Source organism: Hemibagrus wyckioides, linkage group LG14 (genome assembly GCF_019097595.1).
Source record: "Hemibagrus wyckioides isolate EC202008001 linkage group LG14, SWU_Hwy_1.0, whole genome shotgun sequence".
Taxonomy (NCBI): domain Eukaryota; kingdom Metazoa; phylum Chordata; class Actinopteri; order Siluriformes; family Bagridae; genus Hemibagrus; species Hemibagrus wyckioides.
The window spans coordinates 16,725,011-16,749,356 of NC_080723.1; the positions used below are offsets into that span (position 1 = coordinate 16,725,011).

Here is a 24,346-nt window from a genome sequence, read left to right on the forward strand (position 1 = left end):
TTAGTAATGTTTAAAACAAGGGTGTCCAATCTTATCCAGAAAAGGGCCGGAGTAGGTGCAGGCTTTCATTCCAACCAAGCAGAAGCCACACCTGAGTCTATTGAAAGCCAAGATCAACAGGTGGAATCAGGCGTGGCTTCTGACTGATTGGTTATGAAAACCTGCACCCACACCGGCCCTTTCCGGACAAGACTGGACACCCCTGTTTTAAAAGCTTGTGGTTTAACACAGCAGACTCAACAGATAAGATAAGATAAAAATTCATGTTAGTCAACTGGTTAACATTGTCAAAGTTTCTCATTATTATGCATTATGCAGTCATGTGGTGGTCTGGGGAAACCTACGAGATGTTACTGTGGCTGAATTCAGGCAAACATCTGACTAGTAGATGTCACAGGACTGCCTCCTCCACCACCACCACCACCACCATCTAGTCTAGTCTGTAGTATTCCATTTAAATACACTTCATAAAGAAATATTTCAAATATTTAACCTAGCTGTGACCGTACTTCTGTTTGAATCGTTTCCAAAATCTAACCAGTTCATCTGATTCCATATGAAATCTAATCAGTTCATCAACATAATTCCATAGAGATCCTACAAACATCCAACAACTCGCTCTTGGGCTATTGTGCTAACAATAATCTCGGACACACGCCCCGAGACGGACCGACGTCGGACATCTTATCAACTATAGTTCATAAATAATCTATTTCAGATGTTTGACCTCGCTGTGACCTTGACCCTGTTAATTCCATAATCTAATCAATTCCTCTGCTAGATTTAATGATCATTCTACATAAATCCTACAAACCCTGCACTAACGAGAATCTCAGATGGGTAGACACACTGAAAATAAAACTCAGGAAGATTTTGTCCTTCCAGACCGACTGCATAGCTCTCCGACATGCCTTCGACTGTTACTGACGTCACTTAATACAAACAAGCCCAAAGTATACCCCCGTCTCCTACACTGTCTGACAGATGTCTGTGCAAGGCATCATAAATGCAAAGTGTATTATTCGGACGCATTCAAATCTATATATAAAAGGGTTTTCCCAAGGCCGACAAACACTTATTAAGTAAAATAAAATTCAGAGATCATGATTAATATACATATATCTATCCACTATTCACCCCCTGAGCACTAGATCTACGATAATACTCTTTTAATGACATACTGCAGCCCCTAAATATCGCCTGCTCAGCATCAAACAAATTTTTCATTTGTTTCTCTTGGAAAAATGACCAAGTGCATTAAGGAAGAAAGGGGCCAAGAGAGTGAGAAAGAGAGGAGTGGAGAGGAGGGGAGGGGTGTGGATCAGCTGTTTGTATCTAAACAAGCATGTAACGCTCTCTTCCCCATCGTGCAAGCTGGAACAGACAGCTATTGTGTGAGCGTGACCCTCCCGTATCCCACAAGGCACTGCATGATGAATGGGCTTTCCAGAACCTACGGCCCCCGCCGGCACTTCGCCTCGCTTCTTCCCAGGGCTGCGTGTCTCTCTCCCCCTCAAGCCCTGCCTCCAGTGCTCCGGCTCGCTCCCTTTGTCACTTTCGCCTCCTTTTCTGTTCCTCCTTGCCCTTCCAGCCGGAGAGATTAATGTGTGTTCCACTACACTTTGGACTCCATACTGTGTTCTGTCACTATAATACATTACTAACCCCGAGTCCATCATGGCTTTAAATCACAGCTCTGATGAGATTTTTTTTTTGTTGTTGTCGTTTTCTTGAGCAATACTTCATTTTCAGAATAATGTTTTTTTTTCTTCTGAAAGGTTTACATGCCTAAAGGGGACACAGAAACATCAATTCCACTTCATACAGCAAAATGTCAGCGCTATCTGGAAAAGTGGCAGCGTAACCCCCAAAAAAACTCCTCACTGTAGATGAAAGCGTGATACTGAATCTCCACTATATTTATTGCATGGTAGGATCCATCACTGTATTGAAGATTTCTTTTCAAATTAAATCCTGAGGTTTGTATTTTTTCCACGTCTTTCATAGTCATCATGGTCTATTTTCACGTTGTATAACAGTTTGCTCTCTTCTCTCACCTCATCATCGGCACACTCTACTTAAACAGATCAGCTACCAAAACTTCAACGTTTATACTAAAACCACGGTCAGCAACATCATGCTCGTCGCCTTGGAAATCTCTAACAAGCTGCGCCTCTGCTGTCTCCATTAATGCTATGTTAGATTTCTTATTAACCCTTTTCACCAGTACACTGGCGTTCCAGTCTGCTGGCAAAATGGAAATCGACTTAAGGGACATTTTCAATCAGTATACAGAAGTCTGATATGAAATGAGGACAGTGTTGGCTTGCAGTTTCCTTCTGTTGGAAAACCTTACACAGAATTTTGATAACACCTTCAGATTTTAGATGGTTATGAACAAGCATCTCAGAGAGCAGAAATGGGCTTGATATCAACAATTACTTTGAAGATAAATACAATTGTGTAAAAAAAAGTGTTTTTTGTCTATGAAAATATTGTTCCTAATAGGCTAAGTAAATACTTAAGAAAAACTACAAATTCTTAAAAGACTGAGTGTCTACTTTAATATGAGCCATTATTCACCGCTGTGAAGTGCGACATGACAAAGGCATTCAAAAAATTCCCCTTTTTTGTCCTCTGGTAAAAAGAGGTAATATGTTTCAGCTTGGAATTTTCCTTTAACAAGTTTTGTTAAAATGGCTACACCTGATACTACGACTTAATAAAATAAAATCCGAAACATATCCGAAACCTGAGATATGACTGCCATGTCCTACTTTTCCAGTAAAGCAAACATTATTATACATAAATATAAGTACAGGAAACCTGGGCTGAAAAATCAATAACACAGATATGAAAAATTGTTGGCAACAAAAAAAAACGTCTTTTATTGATTAGTTGGCTGTGGAACAACATATGAAAGATGGTTTTGGTTGGACATGTGGAAAGCGAGGCTGAAGTCTTCGAATATAAAACAGAACTTTACCTAATCGCCTGAAGAGAAAGTAGATTATATAACAAACAGCCAAGTTATCTAAGCCTTCTGTTTCCTAAGCCGCCGAAAGCCGTTAGCCAAAAAGGGAATCCCGGGTCATCAAACTACCAGAGTTGCAGACTTCTGGAAGGCTTTAATTTGGAATTTTGTGCTAGCTAAAATGGTCATAAAAGGCCAGATTAATCCATGTTATGAGTTTCCTCCATTTTAATATGCATTTGCTTTTAAAATGCTTGCAGCTAATCCAATATGGAGTCATTTCACTGTTATAAACGTTACATAAACGATCCACAGAGGGTGAAATGAAGAGACAGAAAAAGCTCACAGAGGAAAAACAAGTTCTTCTTAAAGGGGTAGACTGCAATGTCTGAAAAAAATGTTTATAATTCATATTAAAAATCTGTGATTCACTAGACTGCCATGCAATTTTGTTTTGTTTTTATTTCAGTTTTTACCTCAGAATTGAACCTCCAGCTTAAACACTGTTGCTGAAGCCCCCCCCTTCCTTAAAAGGTAACTCACAGGGCAGGTACAGTACCCTCCCTAACCCCCATCATCCCCTCAGTAGCAAACTTTAAACCTTGTTTACAAATAATCAGTACGACATTCAGGCTATTACTTAATTTTAATCCTAACCCTATTGCTCAATGGCTTTCACTTCATAGTTTAGTTATTGAATATTTCCAAAATGATAGAGTGCTCCTCAATAGAAGGTCTTATGATAGTTTTTCGACAGTGATTACAGCTCCTAAAATCATGATTAGTAAAAACTGAAGATGTACTCGGCATGCTGTAGAGGTTAAAGGCATGTGTACACAAGCGAGCGTATGATGTTACATACAGCGTCTTTCTGTTAACTAAATCTCAGCAGTAGAAGCTTGAGGAAGACATTACGCTACTCAGTGTGGGAAGAAACTCTTAGTCATCTTTCTCTATTAATCTTTGCTCCTTGTCTCCCTCCTTCAGTCCTCTCTGTATGTCTCTCCATCTTTCACTTTGCCTCTTTCTTTATTTCTTTGAGTCTAACTATCTCTCCTGGTCTCACTCTCTCTCTCCCTCTATCTCTCTCAGATTCTTCTTTCTTGTTCTCTGTGTATCCCAGTCCCTCATCGTCTCAGTCGGTATCTTGCTCTGTTTGTCTGTCACATCCGCTTCACTCGCTCTCTCAGCCTCTATCTTTCTGTTTCTGTCTCTTGCTGTCTCTACCCCTCCCATTATCTCTCTCTCTCTCTCTCTTTTTCTTTCTCTCTCTCAGTCTGTCTGTTTTATAATCCTCTCCCTCAGTCTGGCGGTCTGTCTGTCTCTTACTTTGTCTCCTTCTTTAACTCTTTTCTCTGCTTCAATTGCTCGGTCTCTCTCTTGATCTCTTTATTTCTCCTATTTCTCTGTCTTCCTGATTCTCTTCGTGTCTCTTCTCTCTTTGTCTTAAGTCTGTCTCTAGCTCTGTCTCTCTCTCTCACACACACACACTCGCACACTCTGAGTCAGTGACTGTTTCTCTCTGACTTTCTCTCTGTCCCTCACTCTCTCACACACACACACACACACACACATATCCACACACCCACACATTTATTATCCCCAACAAAACCCTCATCTTTCATTAATGAGACCTGAAGTTCAGGTCTGAAAGGAGTACTGACTCGGGGTGAAAAATGGCCCAAGGTAAAAGGAAATTACATTCAGAAAAAAAAGGGATGATATCTTAAAAAAAAAAAAAGAGAGAGAGAGAGACAGGATATCAAGACATTATGTGAGATGTGAGAAGAAATAGGAGTGATGCAGCACTCAGAGTCACATTAGGCTAAAATGAAAGTGGTGCTGAACTAAAGGGAGTGTAGAATATCTTTAAATGAGACCATGTCTAAAATGGTGGTAACAGAAGATACACACAGGCACACGGGCTCCCTTAAGGATAACCATGTCACATTGTTCTCAGAAATGTGCAAGGCACTGCATCGTCCATGCTCCCTTAGCATTTTCCCCTGCATTGGAGTATCAGCCTGTAACATTATTCAACATATTACATTACATTGTGCATTAGTTTGAGGGCGCAGCAACGCACACCTAGGTCACGGCAGGTTTAACAATGTGTACTTAATACTCTCATGACAGTCAGGCATGTGCGATTCAGTGTGTGTCTGTGTGTGCGGACATGTGCTAAGACTGGACTGCGAGCGATGACATCATCCAAAAAAAGGACACTCCCGTTCTTAAGATGAGAGATGACCAATAAGGAAAGGTGTTGAATTACCAATAATCCATTCGAGCAGAGACTTAACTACTTCATGAGGGAAATGAGAAGAGAAGCTAGGATTTTAGGATGATATTAGAAATGAGATTGTGATGGAAAACAATTGTATGAAAACAATTAACAACGGTCCATTTAGTACACTCCAGCAGACAGACAGATACACACACACAGAAAGAGACAGAGAGAGAGAGAGAGAGAGAGAGAGAGAGAAAGAGCATATTTCCACTATAATGACTGCATTGCAGTATGATGGTTTCATCTCCATATTCATGAGTGAATGAGTGAATAAGCCACGGAGCAAACAGTGACTTCATTTAGAGAAGATCTGTCTAACGAACACAAGACGTCCAGCAGCAGTAACATCAAAAGCCTAAGTGTTAACCCTGTTATCATTAACTATAAGATAATCCTCAGCGTGAGGAGGTTTTAACTTATCTAGGTCACGATGGTAGTTTCATGGGACTCATAATCACACAAGTGTTTTGGTGAAAAAACGCATTAACCAATGTTTCACATCCAGGACATTTTGAATCGAACGTGACGACCGAGGTCAAAAAGTGTAAGCTGGTGCGAAACTTTCCAAGGTCACGAGTGCACAGTACGTAGATGACTGGTGGGTTATCTCTCAAATAAATAGAGTGTTTCTTTTCTTCTAAGAAAGCTATGACATTTTCCTTGTGCCCTACTAAAGATCTCTCCTTAACTACAAGAAAAGGTCAGCAGGCAACAACCACTGCGATGAAAATGTGCTGACCAATGTACTGGACCCAAGGACGGGGGGTGCAAGCATCTAAGGAATGTTCTAAAAGCTTGCGTTTCCCCTAAAATGGGTCTTTGTGAAAACAGAAACGAGGTCCAACTTAAGCTGGAACAACAGAGCTGCACCACAAGCAGAAGATCAGAACGAGTAGAAGAAGTGTGTTCGATCTTTCAGTAAACATTGTATTCCAGAAAATACGATTAACACATATGAAAAACCAGCCACCGAAATGTGAAACTACATAACATACACAGTCCATTAATGCCCAGATTTGCACTAAATCCTCTTTATAAATATAGGCCTCGACACAGGAGGGAAAAATATTCCATAACCTGAAGGACAGGACACACTGAACATAAAAATTCTGGCTAGAATTAGGAGAAAAGAAAGCCTTCAATGTCAAACTAAAGCAGCCATCTCTGAGCAAATGTGCAAAGCTGTCCCATGTTACCTGTCACCAAGCGATTTCATAGCAATTCACACCTCCGGAAAACAGTCTCATGTCAACCTCATAATGTCATGAGCGTGAATCACACAGAGTTTAAATAGCAGGGATTTTCCCACAATTCAGTAGAGCTGACGAAACCCATCAGAGAGGTTTGTGAGAAATTGGCTTGATAACTGAAAAACAAGACAAAGTCCTAGGGTCGGTACTGTTTCTGTTAAATGTGATAAAATGAGGAAAAAACATTAGGGCTGTTTAGACTGTCTTGCAGGTTACTGCACACAGCAACCGAACTAATTTCCCTATACAGGAAAATGTACAAGGAAACAAAACCACACAGAGAAAAAAATAACGGATAGACTCCTCCTCAACCAAAGTACCTTTTCCAACAAATTTGAATAAAGAGCAAGATCTAAAATATGCAAACAATTATTCCTAAGGCTACGTTTACACTAATCCGGATAAATTTGAAAACGGCATTTTCGCCTAAAGACGCTCTGCGTCCACATTATCGTATTCAGTCGTTTCCCAAAAGTTGGTCATCCACACTGAAACGTCTGAAAACGCTTACAGCGCATGAGTAACACGTAAGATGCTTCGAACTGCGTCCTTTCCGCCTCTCGTTTATTTACTTTCCGTCTCTTTGAAACGTCGTCCACCATCTTAGCTGAATTGGTCACATGACTGCATCACATGACTAGAAATGCGTCATCGTTTTTCGAAAGCCTCCGTTTTCACAGTCCACAATGCAACGCGAAAGCGGCGTTTTCAAATTGATCCACTTTTTGGAGAGAGTTTTCAAAAAGCTACGTTTTCGTTGACTAAATACGCTGTCTCTGTGTGGACAGAAGGCCAAAACGGATAGAAAAATATGCTTTTTTAAACGAAAATGTATCAGTGTGGACATGGCTTAAAATGAAAATAGTGTATTTGAAAAGATAAATAAACAAACCATTAAATCACCTATGCTAACATCTTTTTTTCTGTAAAGTGTAATAAGTAGAAAGGAGGCTGAGAGCTAAGTGAGTAATTTCATATGTTTAAATACTGAAGAATTAGCTGAGCTGGTTTCCAAAAAATGATTTGTTTCATTGTTTGGATTTTAATTTTTCTTCCCTCAGCATTCTGTGTATATCAAGGGAAAAACGGTGTCAGAAAAACAAAAGTTGTACTGAGGACTATTGTTAAAAGTCGTGCATAACTCATTTTTAGCAGCTTTAATGATTATCATATACTTGGCCAGGTAAAAGGTCACAGCATCAATGATGTCTTTTTATCAGCATTAGCTCTGTTGTTTTATTCCTGCCACATTCTCATGCGCTCCTTGTGCGATATCGATTTCTTTCAACTCTTTGGGGCATATTTTTGTGGTTAAACAAACTCGTCATGTTTCCTCCGGAGGTATACATCTTGCCTTTGTATATTTTGTGTTGTTGTATAAAATCCAGCAGTTCCATATAAGTGATTTAGAACATTTTAAGCTCCAGCTCATCCATGCTGTCAGTGTTGCTTTGCTGCTAAACAAAATGAGGAAGTAAGCTAGGGAACTGCCTACCCTTGGCTATTATTGGTTTGTTTGTGTGTCTGTCAGGGAGAAATTGAGCTGGACTAATGAATAGAGTAAAATCTGCCTTATGACACAATGTGGGATGCCATGTATGATGCCGTGTTCACACGCACAGTGACTTGAGACTGGACCTCGGCTTTTGGCGGGCTAGATGTGTCTGTGTCCATGCAAATATGGAGCGACTTAGTTCAACGACTACCAATGGGAGTCAAGACAGTCGAGCGACATGATCCGTGACAAACAGCACACACTGCTTCTCCTTCATCTCATATGATATAACGCAGACGCTGAACTTTATACACAAACACCAAATCTCCCTCCAGAATGTTTCATTTTAGTGATTTAGAATGCTAGTTGTGCCACCCACTGATAAACATTACTGCTATGGCAACCAGTAGCAGGAACGCCTACTGGCAACTTCATAATACAGCGACTGGAGACTCGCAGCGATAAAATCACTGTATGCGTAAACCTAGCGTGAGCTTTTTTCCGTGTAAATGACAGAAAAATGTATTTATTATCACAGTACACGCAATCTCTCTGTAATCTTCATATCATCCAACACTAGCCTCAGGGCTAGTTCAGTAACAGCATTTAAAAATTAATAATAAACTCTGGACACCTGCACCTGGAGTCCAAAACACCAAATTAATCATTTATTTTGGCGTTGCCGGACCTGACAAAACCTGGATAAAGCATGGCTTTAAACTACATATACAAAGAAATCTGTACAAAGGAGAAGGACAAACAGTAGACTGAGACAAAGCTAAAAGTTGAAAGAAAAAATAAGAAAGACAGGATGACCTAACAGAATAAACAGAAAACAGAAGAAGAATGAAAGAATTGAAACAGAAAGAGAGGAATGGGTTAGTAAGCAGGACACACACACACACACACACACACAAGAACAGAGAAAACCACTACAGAGCAAAACAAATCATCAACTACTGAGGTGCAGGAAAAATGAACAAGCCAAAGAGAAAGAAGAATAGAGGCCTTGTGAGCAGACTGTAATTTTCTTTTGACCCATTTACACAGCACTCGTTTACCGTCAACTCTTGTCATCGCATCCATATGTAAGTATGCAGCGAGATGATTAGTCTTCTCTTACGTCCTTGAGGATCCGTCAGATTGGCCCACCCAGGGGAGCAATATGTGCGCTAGGATTTGTTCATTTGACAGAGACTTAAACAAATGCCAATAGTGTGGCCTTCACTTTGGATATGAAAATACATAAGCCCCATTGCTCAGAGCGATTACTCTCGCTTTCATTTTACACCCGTATGCCCTAGGACCATTAACACCTCACGCTGATCAAGTGGAAGGATAAGACCACAGAGGCAGCACTCAGCAACAACCCTGAAATGTCACAAACACTCATCATCAGATTCCACTATATTCCAGAATACTGGGTTTTTCAATAAACGATTACATACATAAATAAACAGGTATTTATATTAATGCATTCTAGTAGCTCATGAAATCAGAATTGTTTGTTTTAATTATAAAAAAAGATGAGAAAAATGAGAAATGGCACCATCACCACCCGCAAAACTGGCCTTGACTTACAATTAAAATATACATTCATAGTTTCCGTACACATTTTTAACAAAATACTTCACTATGTTTTTACGGTTAAAAATACATCTTGTTAAATTTTTAATGTTAAAATATATTTCACCATATTATGTTAATAAAAAGTAGATTTCAGAAGATCTGAATGTAAAAAAGTGCATTTCGTTATATTATAATTCAATAAAAAATTATATATATTTATTGTTAAAAAAGTATTTTTCCAGCATATATTATTGTAAAAGAAAATATTTCACTATATTATTATTAAAAAGTATGCATGTTGTATCACTACATTTGATATTGTTTAAACTATATTTCATGATTTTTCATGTTATTGTTAAAAATACTGTATGTAAGTATACTTTTGTGAAATCAGCATATTTCAGCATATTTTATTGTTAAAAATACTGTATGTCACTATACTTTTTTGTTAAATCAGTATATTTCAATATATTTTATTGTTAAAAAGTACTGAATATATCAGTATACACTTTTACTGTTAAGTGTATTTCAGTATATTTTATTAGTAATAAAAAAATACTGAATATATTAGTATATACTTTTACTGTCAGATTAAGTGTATTTCTGTGTATCTTATTATTAAAAAATATATCAATACGTTTTTACTTTTAAATTAAGTGGATTTCAGTGGATTTTATTGTTAAAAATTACTGAATATATCAATACACTTTTACTGTTAAATTAAGTGGATTTCAGTGTATTTTATTGTTAAAAAGTACTGAATATATCAATACACTTTTACTGTTAAATTAAGTGGATTTCAGTGGATTTTATTGTTAAAAAGTACTGAATATATCAATACACTTTTACTGTTAAATTAAGTGGATTTCAGTGGATTTTATTGTTAAAAATTACTGAATATATCAATATTTTTTACTGTTAAATTAAGTGGATTTCAGTGTATTTTATTGTTAAAAATTACTGAATATATCAATATTTTTTACTGTTAAATTAAGTGGATTTCAGTGGATTTTATTGTTAAAAAGTACTGAATATATCAATACACTTTTACTGTTAAATTAAGTGGATTTCAGTGGATTTTATTGTTAAAAAGTACTGAATATATCAATACACTTTTACTGTTAAATTAAGTGGATTTCAGTGGATTTTATTGTTAAAAATTACTGAATATATCAATATTTTTTACTGTTAAATTAAGTGGATTTCAGTGTATTTTATTGTTAAAAAGTACTGAATATATCAATACACTTTTACAGTTAAATTAAGTGGATTTCAGTGGATTAGTACTGAATACATCAATACACTTTTACTGTTAAATTAAGTGGATTTCAGGGTATTTTATTGTTAAAAAGTACTGAATATATCAATACACTTTTACTGTTAAATTAAGTGGATTTCAGTGGATTAGTACTGAATACATCAATACACTTTTACTGTTAAATTAAGTGGATTTCAGGGTATTTTATTGTTAAAAAGTACTGAATATATCAATAATTTTTATTGTTAAATTAAGTGGATTTCAGTGTATTTTATTGTTAAAAAGTACTGAATATATCAATACACTTTTACAGTTAAATTAAGTGGATTTCAGTGGATTAGTACTGAATACATCAATACACTTTTACTGTTAAATTAAGTGGATTTCAGGGTATTTTATTGTCTAAAGTATACTGTATACTGTTAAGTCATATAGTTATCTACACGAAGGTGCAAAAGAGAAGGAAGATATACGCACATTATCCCTGGCATGAGGAGAGTCGTGAGTTTCAGCTTCAAAACAAAAGTATTAAGTCTTCATTACACCATCCATGCTTTCTGCCTACCAGCGTTATTAAGTTTCAGTAAAGCACATTAGAGCACTGATCCACTACTGATTGTCAGATGGTTCAGATTTGAGAGGCCCAATGTCAAATAAACTGACATGAAGTGGAAAGTGTGTAGCAAGTCAGTCTCATTTAGAAGTGGATAAACTGGAATGGCAAACAAAAACCTCCTGTGTGTCGTGTTAACTCGATTGTTTTGCAAAGCTTCCTTCTCTTTTGAGTATTAGCTTTAGTATTCATTACCATGGCTACATTTGTGTCATCCTAAAAAAAAAAAAAAAAAGAAGTGCTTTCACTTATTGGCTCTGTTGTCTTTTGAGTTTGCATAAGATAGGAGCCAGTTCTGCTACATATTTAATACCTTGCGCTAATTTCAGGTACAAACACGCAGACCAGCAAATACAGTTTGAGCAATAATTATTTTTTTATAGTTTTCCCTTTAATAAGAATTGTAATTGAATTATGGCTTTACAGATGGATTAGATTAACAGAGAATACATTTGCTAAACATATAACAGACTTCAGAAAAGGAAATGTTAAAAAAATAAAATAAAATAAAAATCAATGCAATATATGTTATGTAAACGTTATGTATAAATGTTTTATGTTAAATTAAGCAGCTTAGATGTGATCCAGTATGTAGATTACAATTATATACAAATACACTCAAACTAAAAGCAAGCAATGGTAAATAATATAAAAGTAAAAAAAAAAAATAGTATGGGACACAAAATAAATAGGGCAAACTGTTATAAGAAAGGAAAGAAGAACTAAAGGAAAGAAGGAAAGGAAAGGGAAGGGAAGGAAGGAAGGAAGGAAGGAAGGAAGTGATTCAGTTGACAGTGATTCACTTGTTTAATTTATTGTTGAAAAGTGTTGAATTATTTTTTTCCAAAAACAGAACACTCTAAAGTTTTGTTTTGTTCCTTTTATACTGCAGCTATATATATATTCAATTTTTAAAGAATAACATCATTTACTTTTTAATAGCCCACTTATAGTCACATTTAAAGTTGCGGAATGTCAAAACAAGTTAGTTCCTGTTATCATTATGATTTTTCTTTCATAAGCTAACACAAATGCAGCATGTCACGTTACAGAGAAACCACAAAACCCTTCATCCTGAAGATGCTGGAAGGTGTAGGAATAGCTTTTTCTCTGTTAAAACCCACTGACACTGGAGAGAATCCTTCCAAACAGAGAAGAATGAGAGAAATCCTAACCATGTCAATCATCAAACATATTTCTCCAATGATTTATATGAAGCTTCCACCATAGAAGGCATTTGAATGAGCACATGGTTGTATGATGGCATTTTATTGTGTTTATTGAAAATGAAATTTTGATAATCATGATACTGATAATAATGATGACAGAATCAAGATAAAGACAGATGATAATCAGTCAACAATATTGGTGACTGCTCCCTGTAACACTGATAATAACTGATAATGTAGTGTCAGTGTCTGTCCTTTAATAATAATAACAGCGCTGTACATCTGTACATTTTCTGCTAAACTGGACATCATCTCTCCAGTTTTCATCTTCACTCAGTACTGTAAGCACTGTGCAATCTCAGACCTGTTTAACAGATGCTTTGCTACATGGCTCATTAGAAAAGAAAACAGCCAGAAGACAAAAAGAGCGAGGGAAGAGACGAAGGCAGTGAAGGGTAACCCGACCATCTGCTAACGAATGAGGTCAAATACATTCAGAGCCAGAGGCGCAGGTAGCTCCAGTGCATGTTGTCTGAGGTTCATCTATCATCACAGACCTCATTAAAGCACTAAAAACAAACAGCATGACATTTCAAAAGGTGTGTGTGTGTGTGTGAGAGGAGGTCAGCACTGTTCAGAAGGGCATTTTCATGCACAGAGAAAGGGTTAAAAGAGCACAGCAGGACACTAAAATACATTATCTATAATGCAAATTACTGATCCAGTGCATATTACCGTCAGGGATAATATTACAGTAACACCTTAGGATAATTTGGATTGTTGTTTCGCTCTGTGATTTTTACACCTCGAAAGTTAGATGTAGGCACGTTCCTGCATGAAATGTTCATCTGAAGATTAGTGCCAAAACATTTTATCATACAATGATATTATCACACTCAGGAATTGTGCCTGTGCCTGTCTCTAAAATTAACCAAAGTTTTACCTTGGCAGTATCTCATTCGCAGATAAGCCTCACTCTGAGCACACGTTTGCGCTTTTCACACATGAAATAATTAACCCTGGGTCATACTAAACCCAAAGTAAACAAAATCCTGGGCTATCTTGTTTCACAGTGCTCATACTTTACCTGGGTTCAATCGAATTACTTCAATTTATTTGTATGGCACTTTTAACGATGGACATTGTCTCAAAGCAGCTTTACAGAAGTATAGAAAATTATGAAGTTTATAAGATAAGTCTAACATTTATCCCTCGTGAGTAAGCCTGAGGCGATGTTGGCAAGAAAAAAACTCTGTGAGATGATATGAGGAAGAAACCTTGAGAGGAACGGCTCAGATGAGAACCTTATCCTCATTTGGGGGACACTGGACAGTAAATAATGTAAATATAAATAATGCTTTCTTTAAGAGCTCCTGAGGAACCAATAGTTAACACGTATATTCATAATCTGGCATTTCACACTGCGCATTTCCAAACTCTGGGTTCTTAGTGGATTCGCAAAACAGTTTGTCTCACACTTTCACATCAGGTGAGAAAAATCGACATACTTGTTCGATCTTTGAGAACCGGGCCTAAAATATGTCATTCTGTGTCTTCATCTTTTATAGCTTGATGATATCCAACTTCAGTCACTCACTCTGATTTCTGTCTTTGACATCCAATTTGTCCTAAACTAACTTTTCTGGCCGTAAATGCAAAAAGCTCCGACACATTTTCCATCATGTCTTTTTTATTCCTCTCTCGAACGATGCATCTACTGTTTACACAACACTCAGGGTTTCTTTGACTGTACAAATCATGTGATATGAGGCACACGCTGCTCAATTTCTGATGCTGTTGCTAAGCATCTAGCCATAACATTCTAACCCCACATCGTTTCACACTGTACATGCTTGTCAACGCAGTGTGGGGTTAATGCTGCAAATGTGCCGCTAATCCTGCTTTAGAGAAAGGTTCCACAACCCTGCTTTTAAGTTCTGTCTCAAACATTCCTGTTAAAAGCAGTGTATAGTATGTCGATAACCAAATTCCATTTCTAAAAGAGATGTGGTAGCTTAGTAGTTAAGGCGTTGGACTACTACTCAGAAGGTTGTGAGTTTGAAACCCTGGTACACCAAGCTGAGCCCCTGAGCAAGACCCTTCACCTTCAATTGCTGAGTTTTTTAAAAACCAGATAAATTGTAAGTCGCTCTGGATAACGGTGTCTGCCAAATGCTGTAAATGTTAAAGCCAAGGCATGTGTCTAATATCTGAGTATTTTTTAAGCACTTTTCTAGGTGGACATTCAAACTTTATCTATGTTTATGCTGAATACTAATTTAAGCACTTAGGTTAGGTTAGGTTAACCTAATTTTTTATTGCAACACTTGAACATGTAGCTGTAAATGCCTTGTGGAGTAAATTCGAAACGCCAAGATGTCAATCAGTTCCTTGCAGAACCTGAAATGGAACGCGCTTATGAAAAACATGTTCAAGCCTCAAGCAGTACTGGTAGCCCTAGGCATCATGGTGCAATGTTAATAAGCTGGTAATGATTTAAAGAAACCAGACATCTGCTGATTATCTGCAACACTCGACTCAACACTAACTGTTAGCATTTAACAACTTTAAGCAAACGTATTAAACACATTTATTTTTTGTAAACATCTGTACTAATGCTGGAAAGTGTGCAAGCGTTTGAAAAGAGCTCCTCAAGTAACTGAAGACTATCTTTACCTGCTGAATTGCTGGGTCATCTTCTATAGCAGCGGTTAAAAAAATATGGCTGAAAAGTTACAGAAATTTCTGGTCATTTTAATGCATCATTGATTATAACGTAATGTCTACTACACAGATATTACAGACATTAATATCACATTCAATCTAAGGTTCGGAATAAACCGTTCAGGCATAACATTATGACCACTCACAGGTGATATTGAATAACAGTGATTATCTCCTCATCATGCCACCTGTTAGTGGGTGGGATATATTAGGCAGCAAGTGAACATTTTGTCCTCAAAGTTGATGTGTTAGAAGCAGGAAAAATGGGCGAGTGTAAGGATTTCAGCGAGTTTGACAAGGGCCAAATTGTGATGGCTAGACGACTGGATCAGAGCATCTCCAAAACTGCAGCTTTTGTGGGGTGTTCCCGGTCTGCAGTGGTCAGTATCTATCAAAATTATCCTTTAAGTCCTGTAAGTATACTTTAAGTCCTGTAAGTTGAGCACTGGGCCCATGGAGGCCACACCTAGCAACTTACAGGACTTATAGGACCTGCTGCTAACATCTTGGTGCCAGATATCACAGCACACCTTCAGGGATCTAGTGGACTCCATGCCTTGATGGGTCAGAGGGGGCCCAACACAATATTACGCAGGTGGTCATAATGTTATGCCTGGTCGGTGTAAATGGATTAAAAGTGTTGTTATTTACCAAAGAAAAAAGGTTGATATGATGTTTATTTAGGCTAACATTTACAGAAGGAGTCTCCAGTGTTAGTGCTTTGTAACAGTCAGAGGTTAAGTTGTTCCTGTAAATGAGAACAGAAAGCGCCGACAAACTGCAGTAGAAGAAAATGAATGAAATACAGTATTAAAGTACAATATTGATTATTTTCCTATAACAGCGTCTTGTATTGTATTTTATTCCTTCTATATAGCAAGTAATAGACTGTTTATGAGTTACAGCACTGGGATGAAAAAGAGATTGAACCATGTCTAAATAATGAAGCTATATCCATCACCTGTCAGACATTATCTACTTTAAAAATATAGTGCGACAAGAATTGTTCCACCTGTTCACCATAAACCCATGTGAAACACAACTGAACTAACAAAGGAGGCCTGGTTTCTTCACATCAAGCCAGCAAGACTGCAGTTAGTTTTATTTCCAACAATACAACTGTGTTAAATAATTGTTCATGCGAGCGTGTTCCAAGATTAATATTACTTTCTCATTACGGCCGTTATAGTGGGGTTTTTTTACAATGCAACTTATCAATAACCACATACTGAAATTAATTAGCACACCAACATTGCCTTCTAACCAAACACAAGGGAAACAAAAAACAGTTCCAACTGCCAACAGCCTCACAACATCCCACACCCGGGCTTTTTCTACACCACCTCCGACCACGTTCTCCATCAGATCTAAGAATAGCCAACCTTTTCCCACAGACCGACAGAAAACAGGATGCAAAGAGAATCTGAGAGCACTGCTTTCTTTTAATCTCTTTCCTCGGCATCGCTGGATGAAAACAGAACTGACTGATATGGACACTTTTCAGCAGATCAGAGTCAGACAGCCGCACCCCTGCCGACTGCATGGTCCTAATCCAGCGCAGCCGCTCCAACTAATCAAGGTCTTCGGGAACATCTCCGAAATGGAGGTCAGCAGGAGCAGAGACGCACGCAATTTCTGTGAAATCTTCCAGACCACATCAGGTGCTCTGGAAGTGTGAGTGTGGTGTCGTTGGGAAAGGTGATCCGACTAATCCGACATCTGTGTGGATCGCCTGAGGGTGACTGTTGCTTTGCCCTTCGTCAGTTAATTCAAGGTGAAAATAGTCATTTGGTTTGTCAATAAAACTCACTAATGAGCATGTGAATTTCTCAATGCATTTTTATGAACTGAAAAAAAAGGAATCTGGGTTATTTATTGCGATCTTTTTCGCAGACCAGTCCTGTATTTCGAGTCTCCACGTCGAGAGCACATTTCACAAGACGAACTTAAAGTAAGCCTTGTTACACATGACCTAAAAAAAAGTTACCACAAATTCTACATTATAACCTATTATTTAGCTCTTGGTAATGTTCCTCTGGACACAGAGAGAGAGAGAGAGAGAGAGAGAGAGACAGACAGAGAGTGAGAGAGAGAAAGAGAGAGACAGAGAGAGAGAGAGAGAGAGAGACAGACAGAGAGAGAGAGAAAGAGAGAGACAGAGAGAGAGTTAGAGACAGACAGAGACAGAGAGAGAGAGAGAGAGACAGACAGAGAGAGAGAGTGAGAGACAGACAGAGAGAGAGAGTGAGAGACAGACAGACAGAGACAGAGAGACAGACAGACAGAGAGACAGACCAAGAGAGAGAGACAGACAGACAGAGAGAGAGAGAGAGAGAGAGATAGAAAGAGACAGAGAGATAGAAAGAGACAGAGAGAGAAAGACAGAGACAGAGAGATAGAAAGAGACCGAGACAGAGAGAGCCAGAAAGATAAAGGAGATGCACTGTAACCCCACACTTCCACCACTGTAAAAACATTCTCCTCTCTAAAACCATTTCAGACACTTCCTTATAGCATCATGCAGCTGCTATGCTGGAAAACGGAGTGAAACAGGTGAAGAGCTCCACGATGCCTGCAGCTTGGTTTCACACTCCCACCACTCAGCCAGCGTTCCTCAAACTTCAGCCATGGAATGGCCGAGGAATGTGACGGTCATTTAATCAAGTCCCAGCCCAAATGGCATGAGACACAAGCTTAGAGGAATGAAGCTGCTGCTTTGTTATTTTAACAGAAAACAACCAAATTGGATCTGTACATTTAATAAAAAAACTCTTCTTATCGTCACAGTAGTGTTGAAGTCTCAAACCTGATTGGTCAGAAGGTGAATAATTTGCTCTAACAGCGGCTCTGTTAGCCGTAATCCAAATCACAGGTTAATATTAATGCACACGTCTTAATACTTCTTATCGTATTCTATGGTAAGAGCTCAAACGCAGGGATGCTCCACACATTCTAAAGCTAATAATGAACAGATTAAACAAATGTTGTTGCTGTTGTTGTTTAACAAGGAAACACATAAAATCGTTGACATGGTGATGCTTTCTGAGAGGATTATGTTTATGCGGCTGGCATTTGTGGAAGACTTCTCGAGTGTTAGCACTTTGTAATGAGCAGTATGCTCTCTGCCATGTGACAGTCTTCAGGATTTTTAGTAACATAACTGCATTTCTTTTGTCTGATTAGTTTAAAAATAAAATAAATTTAAAAAATTAATAAATAAAAACAAACGCGGACTAGAGAATGTTTGGAGCTGTGGTAACCTAATAAAATACTTTAATTTATATTAAATTAAATACTATAATAGACAGAAAATCATTAAATACTATAATATAAATGCATTAAATATTATAAATTGTTCAAAAATATAATATGTTGTTTATTAAAAAAATTCAAAATCGTAATCGTTGACAAACAGCTGAGGTACAAGCGCAATAATGCACAATAAGGCACAATGAGGCACAATAGATTGTACTATTTCCGGAAAAAATCACTTTCACAGTCGTAATTCGCTTTCATGTCAGGTTGCATCACCACCACCCCACTGTTATCGTGTATCTTTCCATCTTCCGTATTTAATACTTTTCCTTTAGCTGAAGGTATCAGTGTTTTCACATCATGACAGAATCACGGTCATTGCAAGATAAGCTGTGTGTTTCCTTGAGCTTGGAAATGAGTCGTTTTTATATAGATAAACACAAGTGAGAGATGTTCTGTGCAACAGATAAACTAGTTTAGAAGTGTAATGATGAGGCATATCGTACTGTACCGTTTCATACCAGGTCTTCATTAGATACGCCCGTGTACTGAAAATTACATTCAACAGACTGCATAATAAAGTAAACTCTTCTTCATAAAATAATAATAACACACACACACAAACACACGTACACAAACACGCACACATTTTTCTCTGCCTCTCTCTCTCCCTCTGTTTGTGTGCCTTTACCAGCCGAATCTAACAAGATTAATTTTAGATATATCTTTTTTATATATTGGAATTTGATAGAAAATTTGAACTTTTGGAAGCAAAAGGACATGAAGGCCTACTTTTTCAATTTCAGGAGGAACTGAGCAGGAGAATGAGAAGGAGGGAGATGAATTGATATGGATCTCCTGCAAGGCAGCTCATATAAATTTTAATAATTTACAGGCATCAAATATCAGGCGAATATATATATTCATGCATCATAAAAGACAGTTCTGAATTTACAGCAGGCTAAGAAAATTTAGTAGGGGGTCAGTTCCTTGAAACCAGAAGGTTGAGAGATCAAATCCCAGACGTCAGAGAGCCAGTGGTCAGTCTTAGACATGCTCAGCTACTTCTGGACTGGTTCCTGCTTCACCTGTTAGCCACTTTGAATAAAAGCATCAGCCAAATACTGAAATGTACATTAGCGCTACAAGGTAGGTGCTGCTCTCGTATTCCATCGATTGAAAAGAGATTAAGAGTTTTGCCCAGTAATGAAATTAGAGACTAGCCATTACACAGAGCTGTACACTCTTTAATAGATGAACATCAAAAAAACAACCATCCAAGGACTTTCCAAATGTAATGAATGTAGCTTTTTTAGACTGGCTAGACTAGCTTATGATGCAGTTTAAGGTGTTAAATGTAAAACAATATGTTTACAGAAAGTTAATAATTAATGCTCGCCATATATATATATATATATATATATATATATATATATATATATATATATATATATATATATATATATATATATATATATATATATATATATATATATATATATAAAATGTATGAAGGCAAATACACAATATGCTTGCCATGACATGTTTAAGTGGCTAAAGCACAGAGAAGGCTGTTGCTATGTAACTGGGACTGAGCAAGCTAATAACTCAGGCGCACAAATTAGCTAAACATCATACTTCTTTCACAGACATTGTGAAAACCAGACACCACTGACATCAACGTCAACGTTTCCCCCAAAACATGTTAGCAAATTCCTAATGCGAAAATGACACTGTAATTACACTTAGCTTCAACCGCTAACTTCCACGACTTCTGCCTCACAGACAGACGTCAACATTCTGTCACACCTCATGAACTCAGTAAATGAAATAAACAAGAGTGAGCCATCCATGTGGAATTTCCTTGTAAACAGGGCGGACAAACGACCCCGTATCACCCGACGGCTTGTTTTTCCAAGTCAATGAAGAGATACAAACAGCATCGGTTTACCTATAAATAACTTTTATACTGCACGACAGCTGAGGACTGAGTGGCCCTCGTATCTGTCGTGTCTCGTGTCTTTCTGCATACGTCTCTAGCAAAGGCTGCAGTGGGGGTTTTTTTTATCTTTTGGTTCCTCTTAGCAACAATACAGAAAGACTCTGACTGGACGTGTGCGTGTCCGTCAGTCCATCTACTGCTGTGTAAATGATCCAGGACAAGCTGTTTCAGACTGAAGTCAAATGGCTTACAAGTACAATTCAGTGGACAACACTAATTAAAGTAATTAAACTGTGGCTAACAGTAATTCAAAGCGAATTAAACTCTGGCTAGCACTTCATTTCTGCACAGTTTAAGGGATTGTGTAATGATGTATTCAGCTAGAACGTTTGTGATTTGGACAACTGAAAACCAATAAACAACATGCTCACAGCTCAAGTGGGCAAAAAGTTAATAAGTCAAAAATTGCTAAACTCACCCTCAGACTGCAGGGTTGGACAACAAGATTATATGATGCTGTGGCAAGAAACATGTGGCTTTTCTCAGAGTACAGTGAGGAAAATTGACTAACTACCTTGTAGAACCATTCAGAAATTATCAGAGACAATGATCATAAACTCTTTCATTTACCTTTAGCACACTCAGCTAGACTATCTCACCATGTATCGCTATATTATGTTAGCTTTTCATGCGACTGAGCAAACACATCAGAGCTTTAACTCGCCCAGACGTTAGCTAAGTATCATTATCATCCAGCCCTGTATATCATAAAACATACATAAATTTTTCTATGTATCATGGAAGGACATTTTTGAGAGACAGCAATGTCAGATCCAAAGAAAACATTAGCTTGCAAATCTAGAGCGTGACCAGTAAATCAGCTGGAAAACTATGACTAATGTGTTTTTCAGGACGGCAGATATGCTGGTGTTAAATTAGGATTGCTGAGCTGAGATCAGATTGGGTCCGATCTCCGTCTGCCGAGAAACTTATCTTAACGTGAGATCATGGGAAAACACCAGCACACTGACACACACACAACACTCTTACAGAGGCACTGAAGCATAGAAAATTCCAGTTTCAGCATTTTACAGAGTGGAGCTGAAACAGCTAGTGATTACTGGTAAGCTCTGCAGACAGAACTCTGACAAAGAACTCTCCTCTGTAACACAACATTATGAGACTGAGCTTTCTCCAGTAACACAACATTCCGAGACTGAACTCTCCTCAGCAACACAACATTCCGAGAATGAGCTCTCCTCAGCAACACAATATTCCGAGAATGAGCTCTCCTCAGCAACACAACATTCCGAGAATGAGCTCTCGTCAGTAGCACAACATTCCCGAGATAGAACTCTCCTCTGTAACACAACATTCCGAGACTGAGATCTCCTCTGTAATACAACATTCTGAGACAGAACTCTTCTCTGTAACATAACATTCCAAGACTGAGCTCTTGTCAGTAACACAACATTCCAAGATAGAACTCAGCAACACAAAATTCTGAGACAGAACTCTCCTCAGTAACACAACATTCCCTAGATAGAACTCTCGTCAGTAACAGAACATTCCGAGATAGAACTCTCCTCAGTAACACAACATTCTGAGACAGAATTTTCCTCAGTAACGCAGCATTCTGAGAAAGAACTGTCCTCAGTAACACAACATTCCGAGACTGAGCTCTTGTCAGTAACACAATATTCCAAGATTAAACCCTCCTCTATAACACAACATCCCGAGACTAAGCTTTCATTCAATAACACAACATTCCGAGACTGAGCTCTCGTCAGTAACACAACATTCCGAGACTGAGCTCTCGTCAGTAACACAACATTCCGAGACTGAGCTCTTCTCAGTAACACAGCATTCCGAGACTGAGCTCTCGTCAGTAACACAACATTCCGAGCCTGAGCTCTTCTCAGTAACACAACATTCCGAGACTGAGCTCTTCTCAGTAACCCAACATTCTAAGAATGAAATCTCCTCAGTAACACAACATACGAAGATAGAACCTTCCTCATTAACAAAACATTCTGAGACTGAGCTCTCGTCAGTAACACAACATATTGAAACAGAATTTTCCTCAGTAACAACATTTTGAGAACGAAACCTCCTCAGTAACACAACATTCCCAATCTGAGCTCTCGTCAGGAGCACAACATTCTGAAACAGAATTTTCCTCAGTAACGCAACATTCTGAGAATGGAATCTCCTCAGTAACACAATATTCCGAGATAGAACTCAGTAACACAAAATTCTGAGACAGAACTGTCCTCAGTAGTACAACATTCCCGAGATAGAACTCTCCTCAGTAACACAACATTCCAAGTCTGAACTCTCGTCAGTAGCACAACATTCAGAGACTGAACTCTCCTCAGTAGCACAACATTCCCGAGATAGAACTCTCCTCAGTAACACAACATTCAGAGACTGAACTCTCCTCAGTAGCACAACATTCCCGAGATAGAACTCTCCTCAGTAGCACAACATTCCCGAGATAGAACTCTCCTCAGTAACACAACATTCCGAGTCTGAGCTCTCATCAGTAGCACAACATTCAGAGACTGAACTCTCCTCAGTAGCACAACATTCTGAGACTGCGCTCTCCTCAGTAGCACAACATTCTGAGACTGCGCTCTCCTCCGTAATACAACATTCCAAGATTGAACTCTCCTTAGTAACACATCATTGTGAGACTGAGCTTTCCTCAGTAACACAACATTCTAAGACGGAACTTTCCTTAGTAACACAGAACTCTCGTCAGTAACATTCTGAGACAGAACTCTTCTCTGTAGCATAACATTCCTAGATGGAAACTCTCCACTGTTGGAGAACATTTCTAGATAGAACTGTCCTTGGAAACAAAGCATCCCAAGGTGAAAACTCTCCTCAGTAACACCATATAATAACACCAGACTCTTCACAAAAACAGACCAGTTCAACACTAAATTCTGCTCAGTAACAGAACACTCCGAGACAGAACTCTCCTCAGAAAAGGAAAAAAAGACACAGCTAGAAGGACTGTTACGATCCAGAACCTATATGGCCAAAAGTTTGTGGACACCCACATGGGCTTGTTCAATATCCCATACCAGACAGAAATTTTTATATAATATATTTATATAAGCCTCCGGTGAAGAAAACTCCAGTGAAGAAAACCTCGGCAACACACAGGCGCTAACTGAGATTAAATGGAAGAGCTACATCCTAAACATAACAACTCTTAACTTCTCACACACTATGACTATCTAGATTTCCATTTATTGATCTGGCGTGAGACAGAATACACCCCGAGCTGTTAAAGGACGTGATCCTGTTCTACAGGCATGCTATGAATTTGTAATCAAGACTTAAAAACACACAAATATTTGTCATGAGGATGCAAAAACATAACCAATTTTCAGTGAAGGAAACGAGATACCAGCAGCCCCAACTGTGACGTGCAAAAGTCTGTGTCTTTTACAAAAATTGTGAAAAGCTTTCAGAAGACTCCTTCAAAATAATGAAATGACGTTTATGATTATTTTAATAAGCATTATTTGAACATCATAATTTGCCTTTGTGTTTAATACAGAACCATTTTTTGGGCGGTTTTCTAGAACAGTCGGCTTATAGGATGTTCCAGTCTTCATGGATGGATGGATGGATGGATGGATGGATGGATGGATAGATACTTTATTTATCCCAATGGGAAATTTACAGTCTTGGAGACTGTTACTAAAGAAAAGAATAGAATTTATAACATAAATATATATTATTAAAAATAAATGGGGGTTAACATATTTGGACATGTACAGTAGCATCATT

General features: G+C 38.0%; 1 protein-coding gene and 1 pseudogene across 2 annotated transcripts in view; one reads left to right on the forward strand and one right to left on the reverse strand.

Moving 5' to 3' along the window:
• LOC131365129 (RNA-binding protein 25-like) overlaps positions 1-17,991 on the forward strand; it is a 41,593-nt pseudogene extending 23,602 nt beyond the window's left edge.
• ndst1a (N-deacetylase/N-sulfotransferase (heparan glucosaminyl) 1a) overlaps positions 1-24,346 on the reverse strand; it is a 91,964-nt gene that overhangs the window by 65,053 nt on the left and 2,565 nt on the right. The window contains exon 1 of one of the 2 annotated variants that reach the window (XM_058408269.1): positions 11,314-11,474. The exons of the other annotated variant lie outside the window; for it this stretch is intronic. The gene's annotated coding sequence lies outside the window, so the exon portion shown is untranslated. Of the gene's footprint in view, positions 1-11,313; positions 11,475-24,346 lie in introns of those variants that run through there. 2 annotated transcript variants of the gene reach the window in all.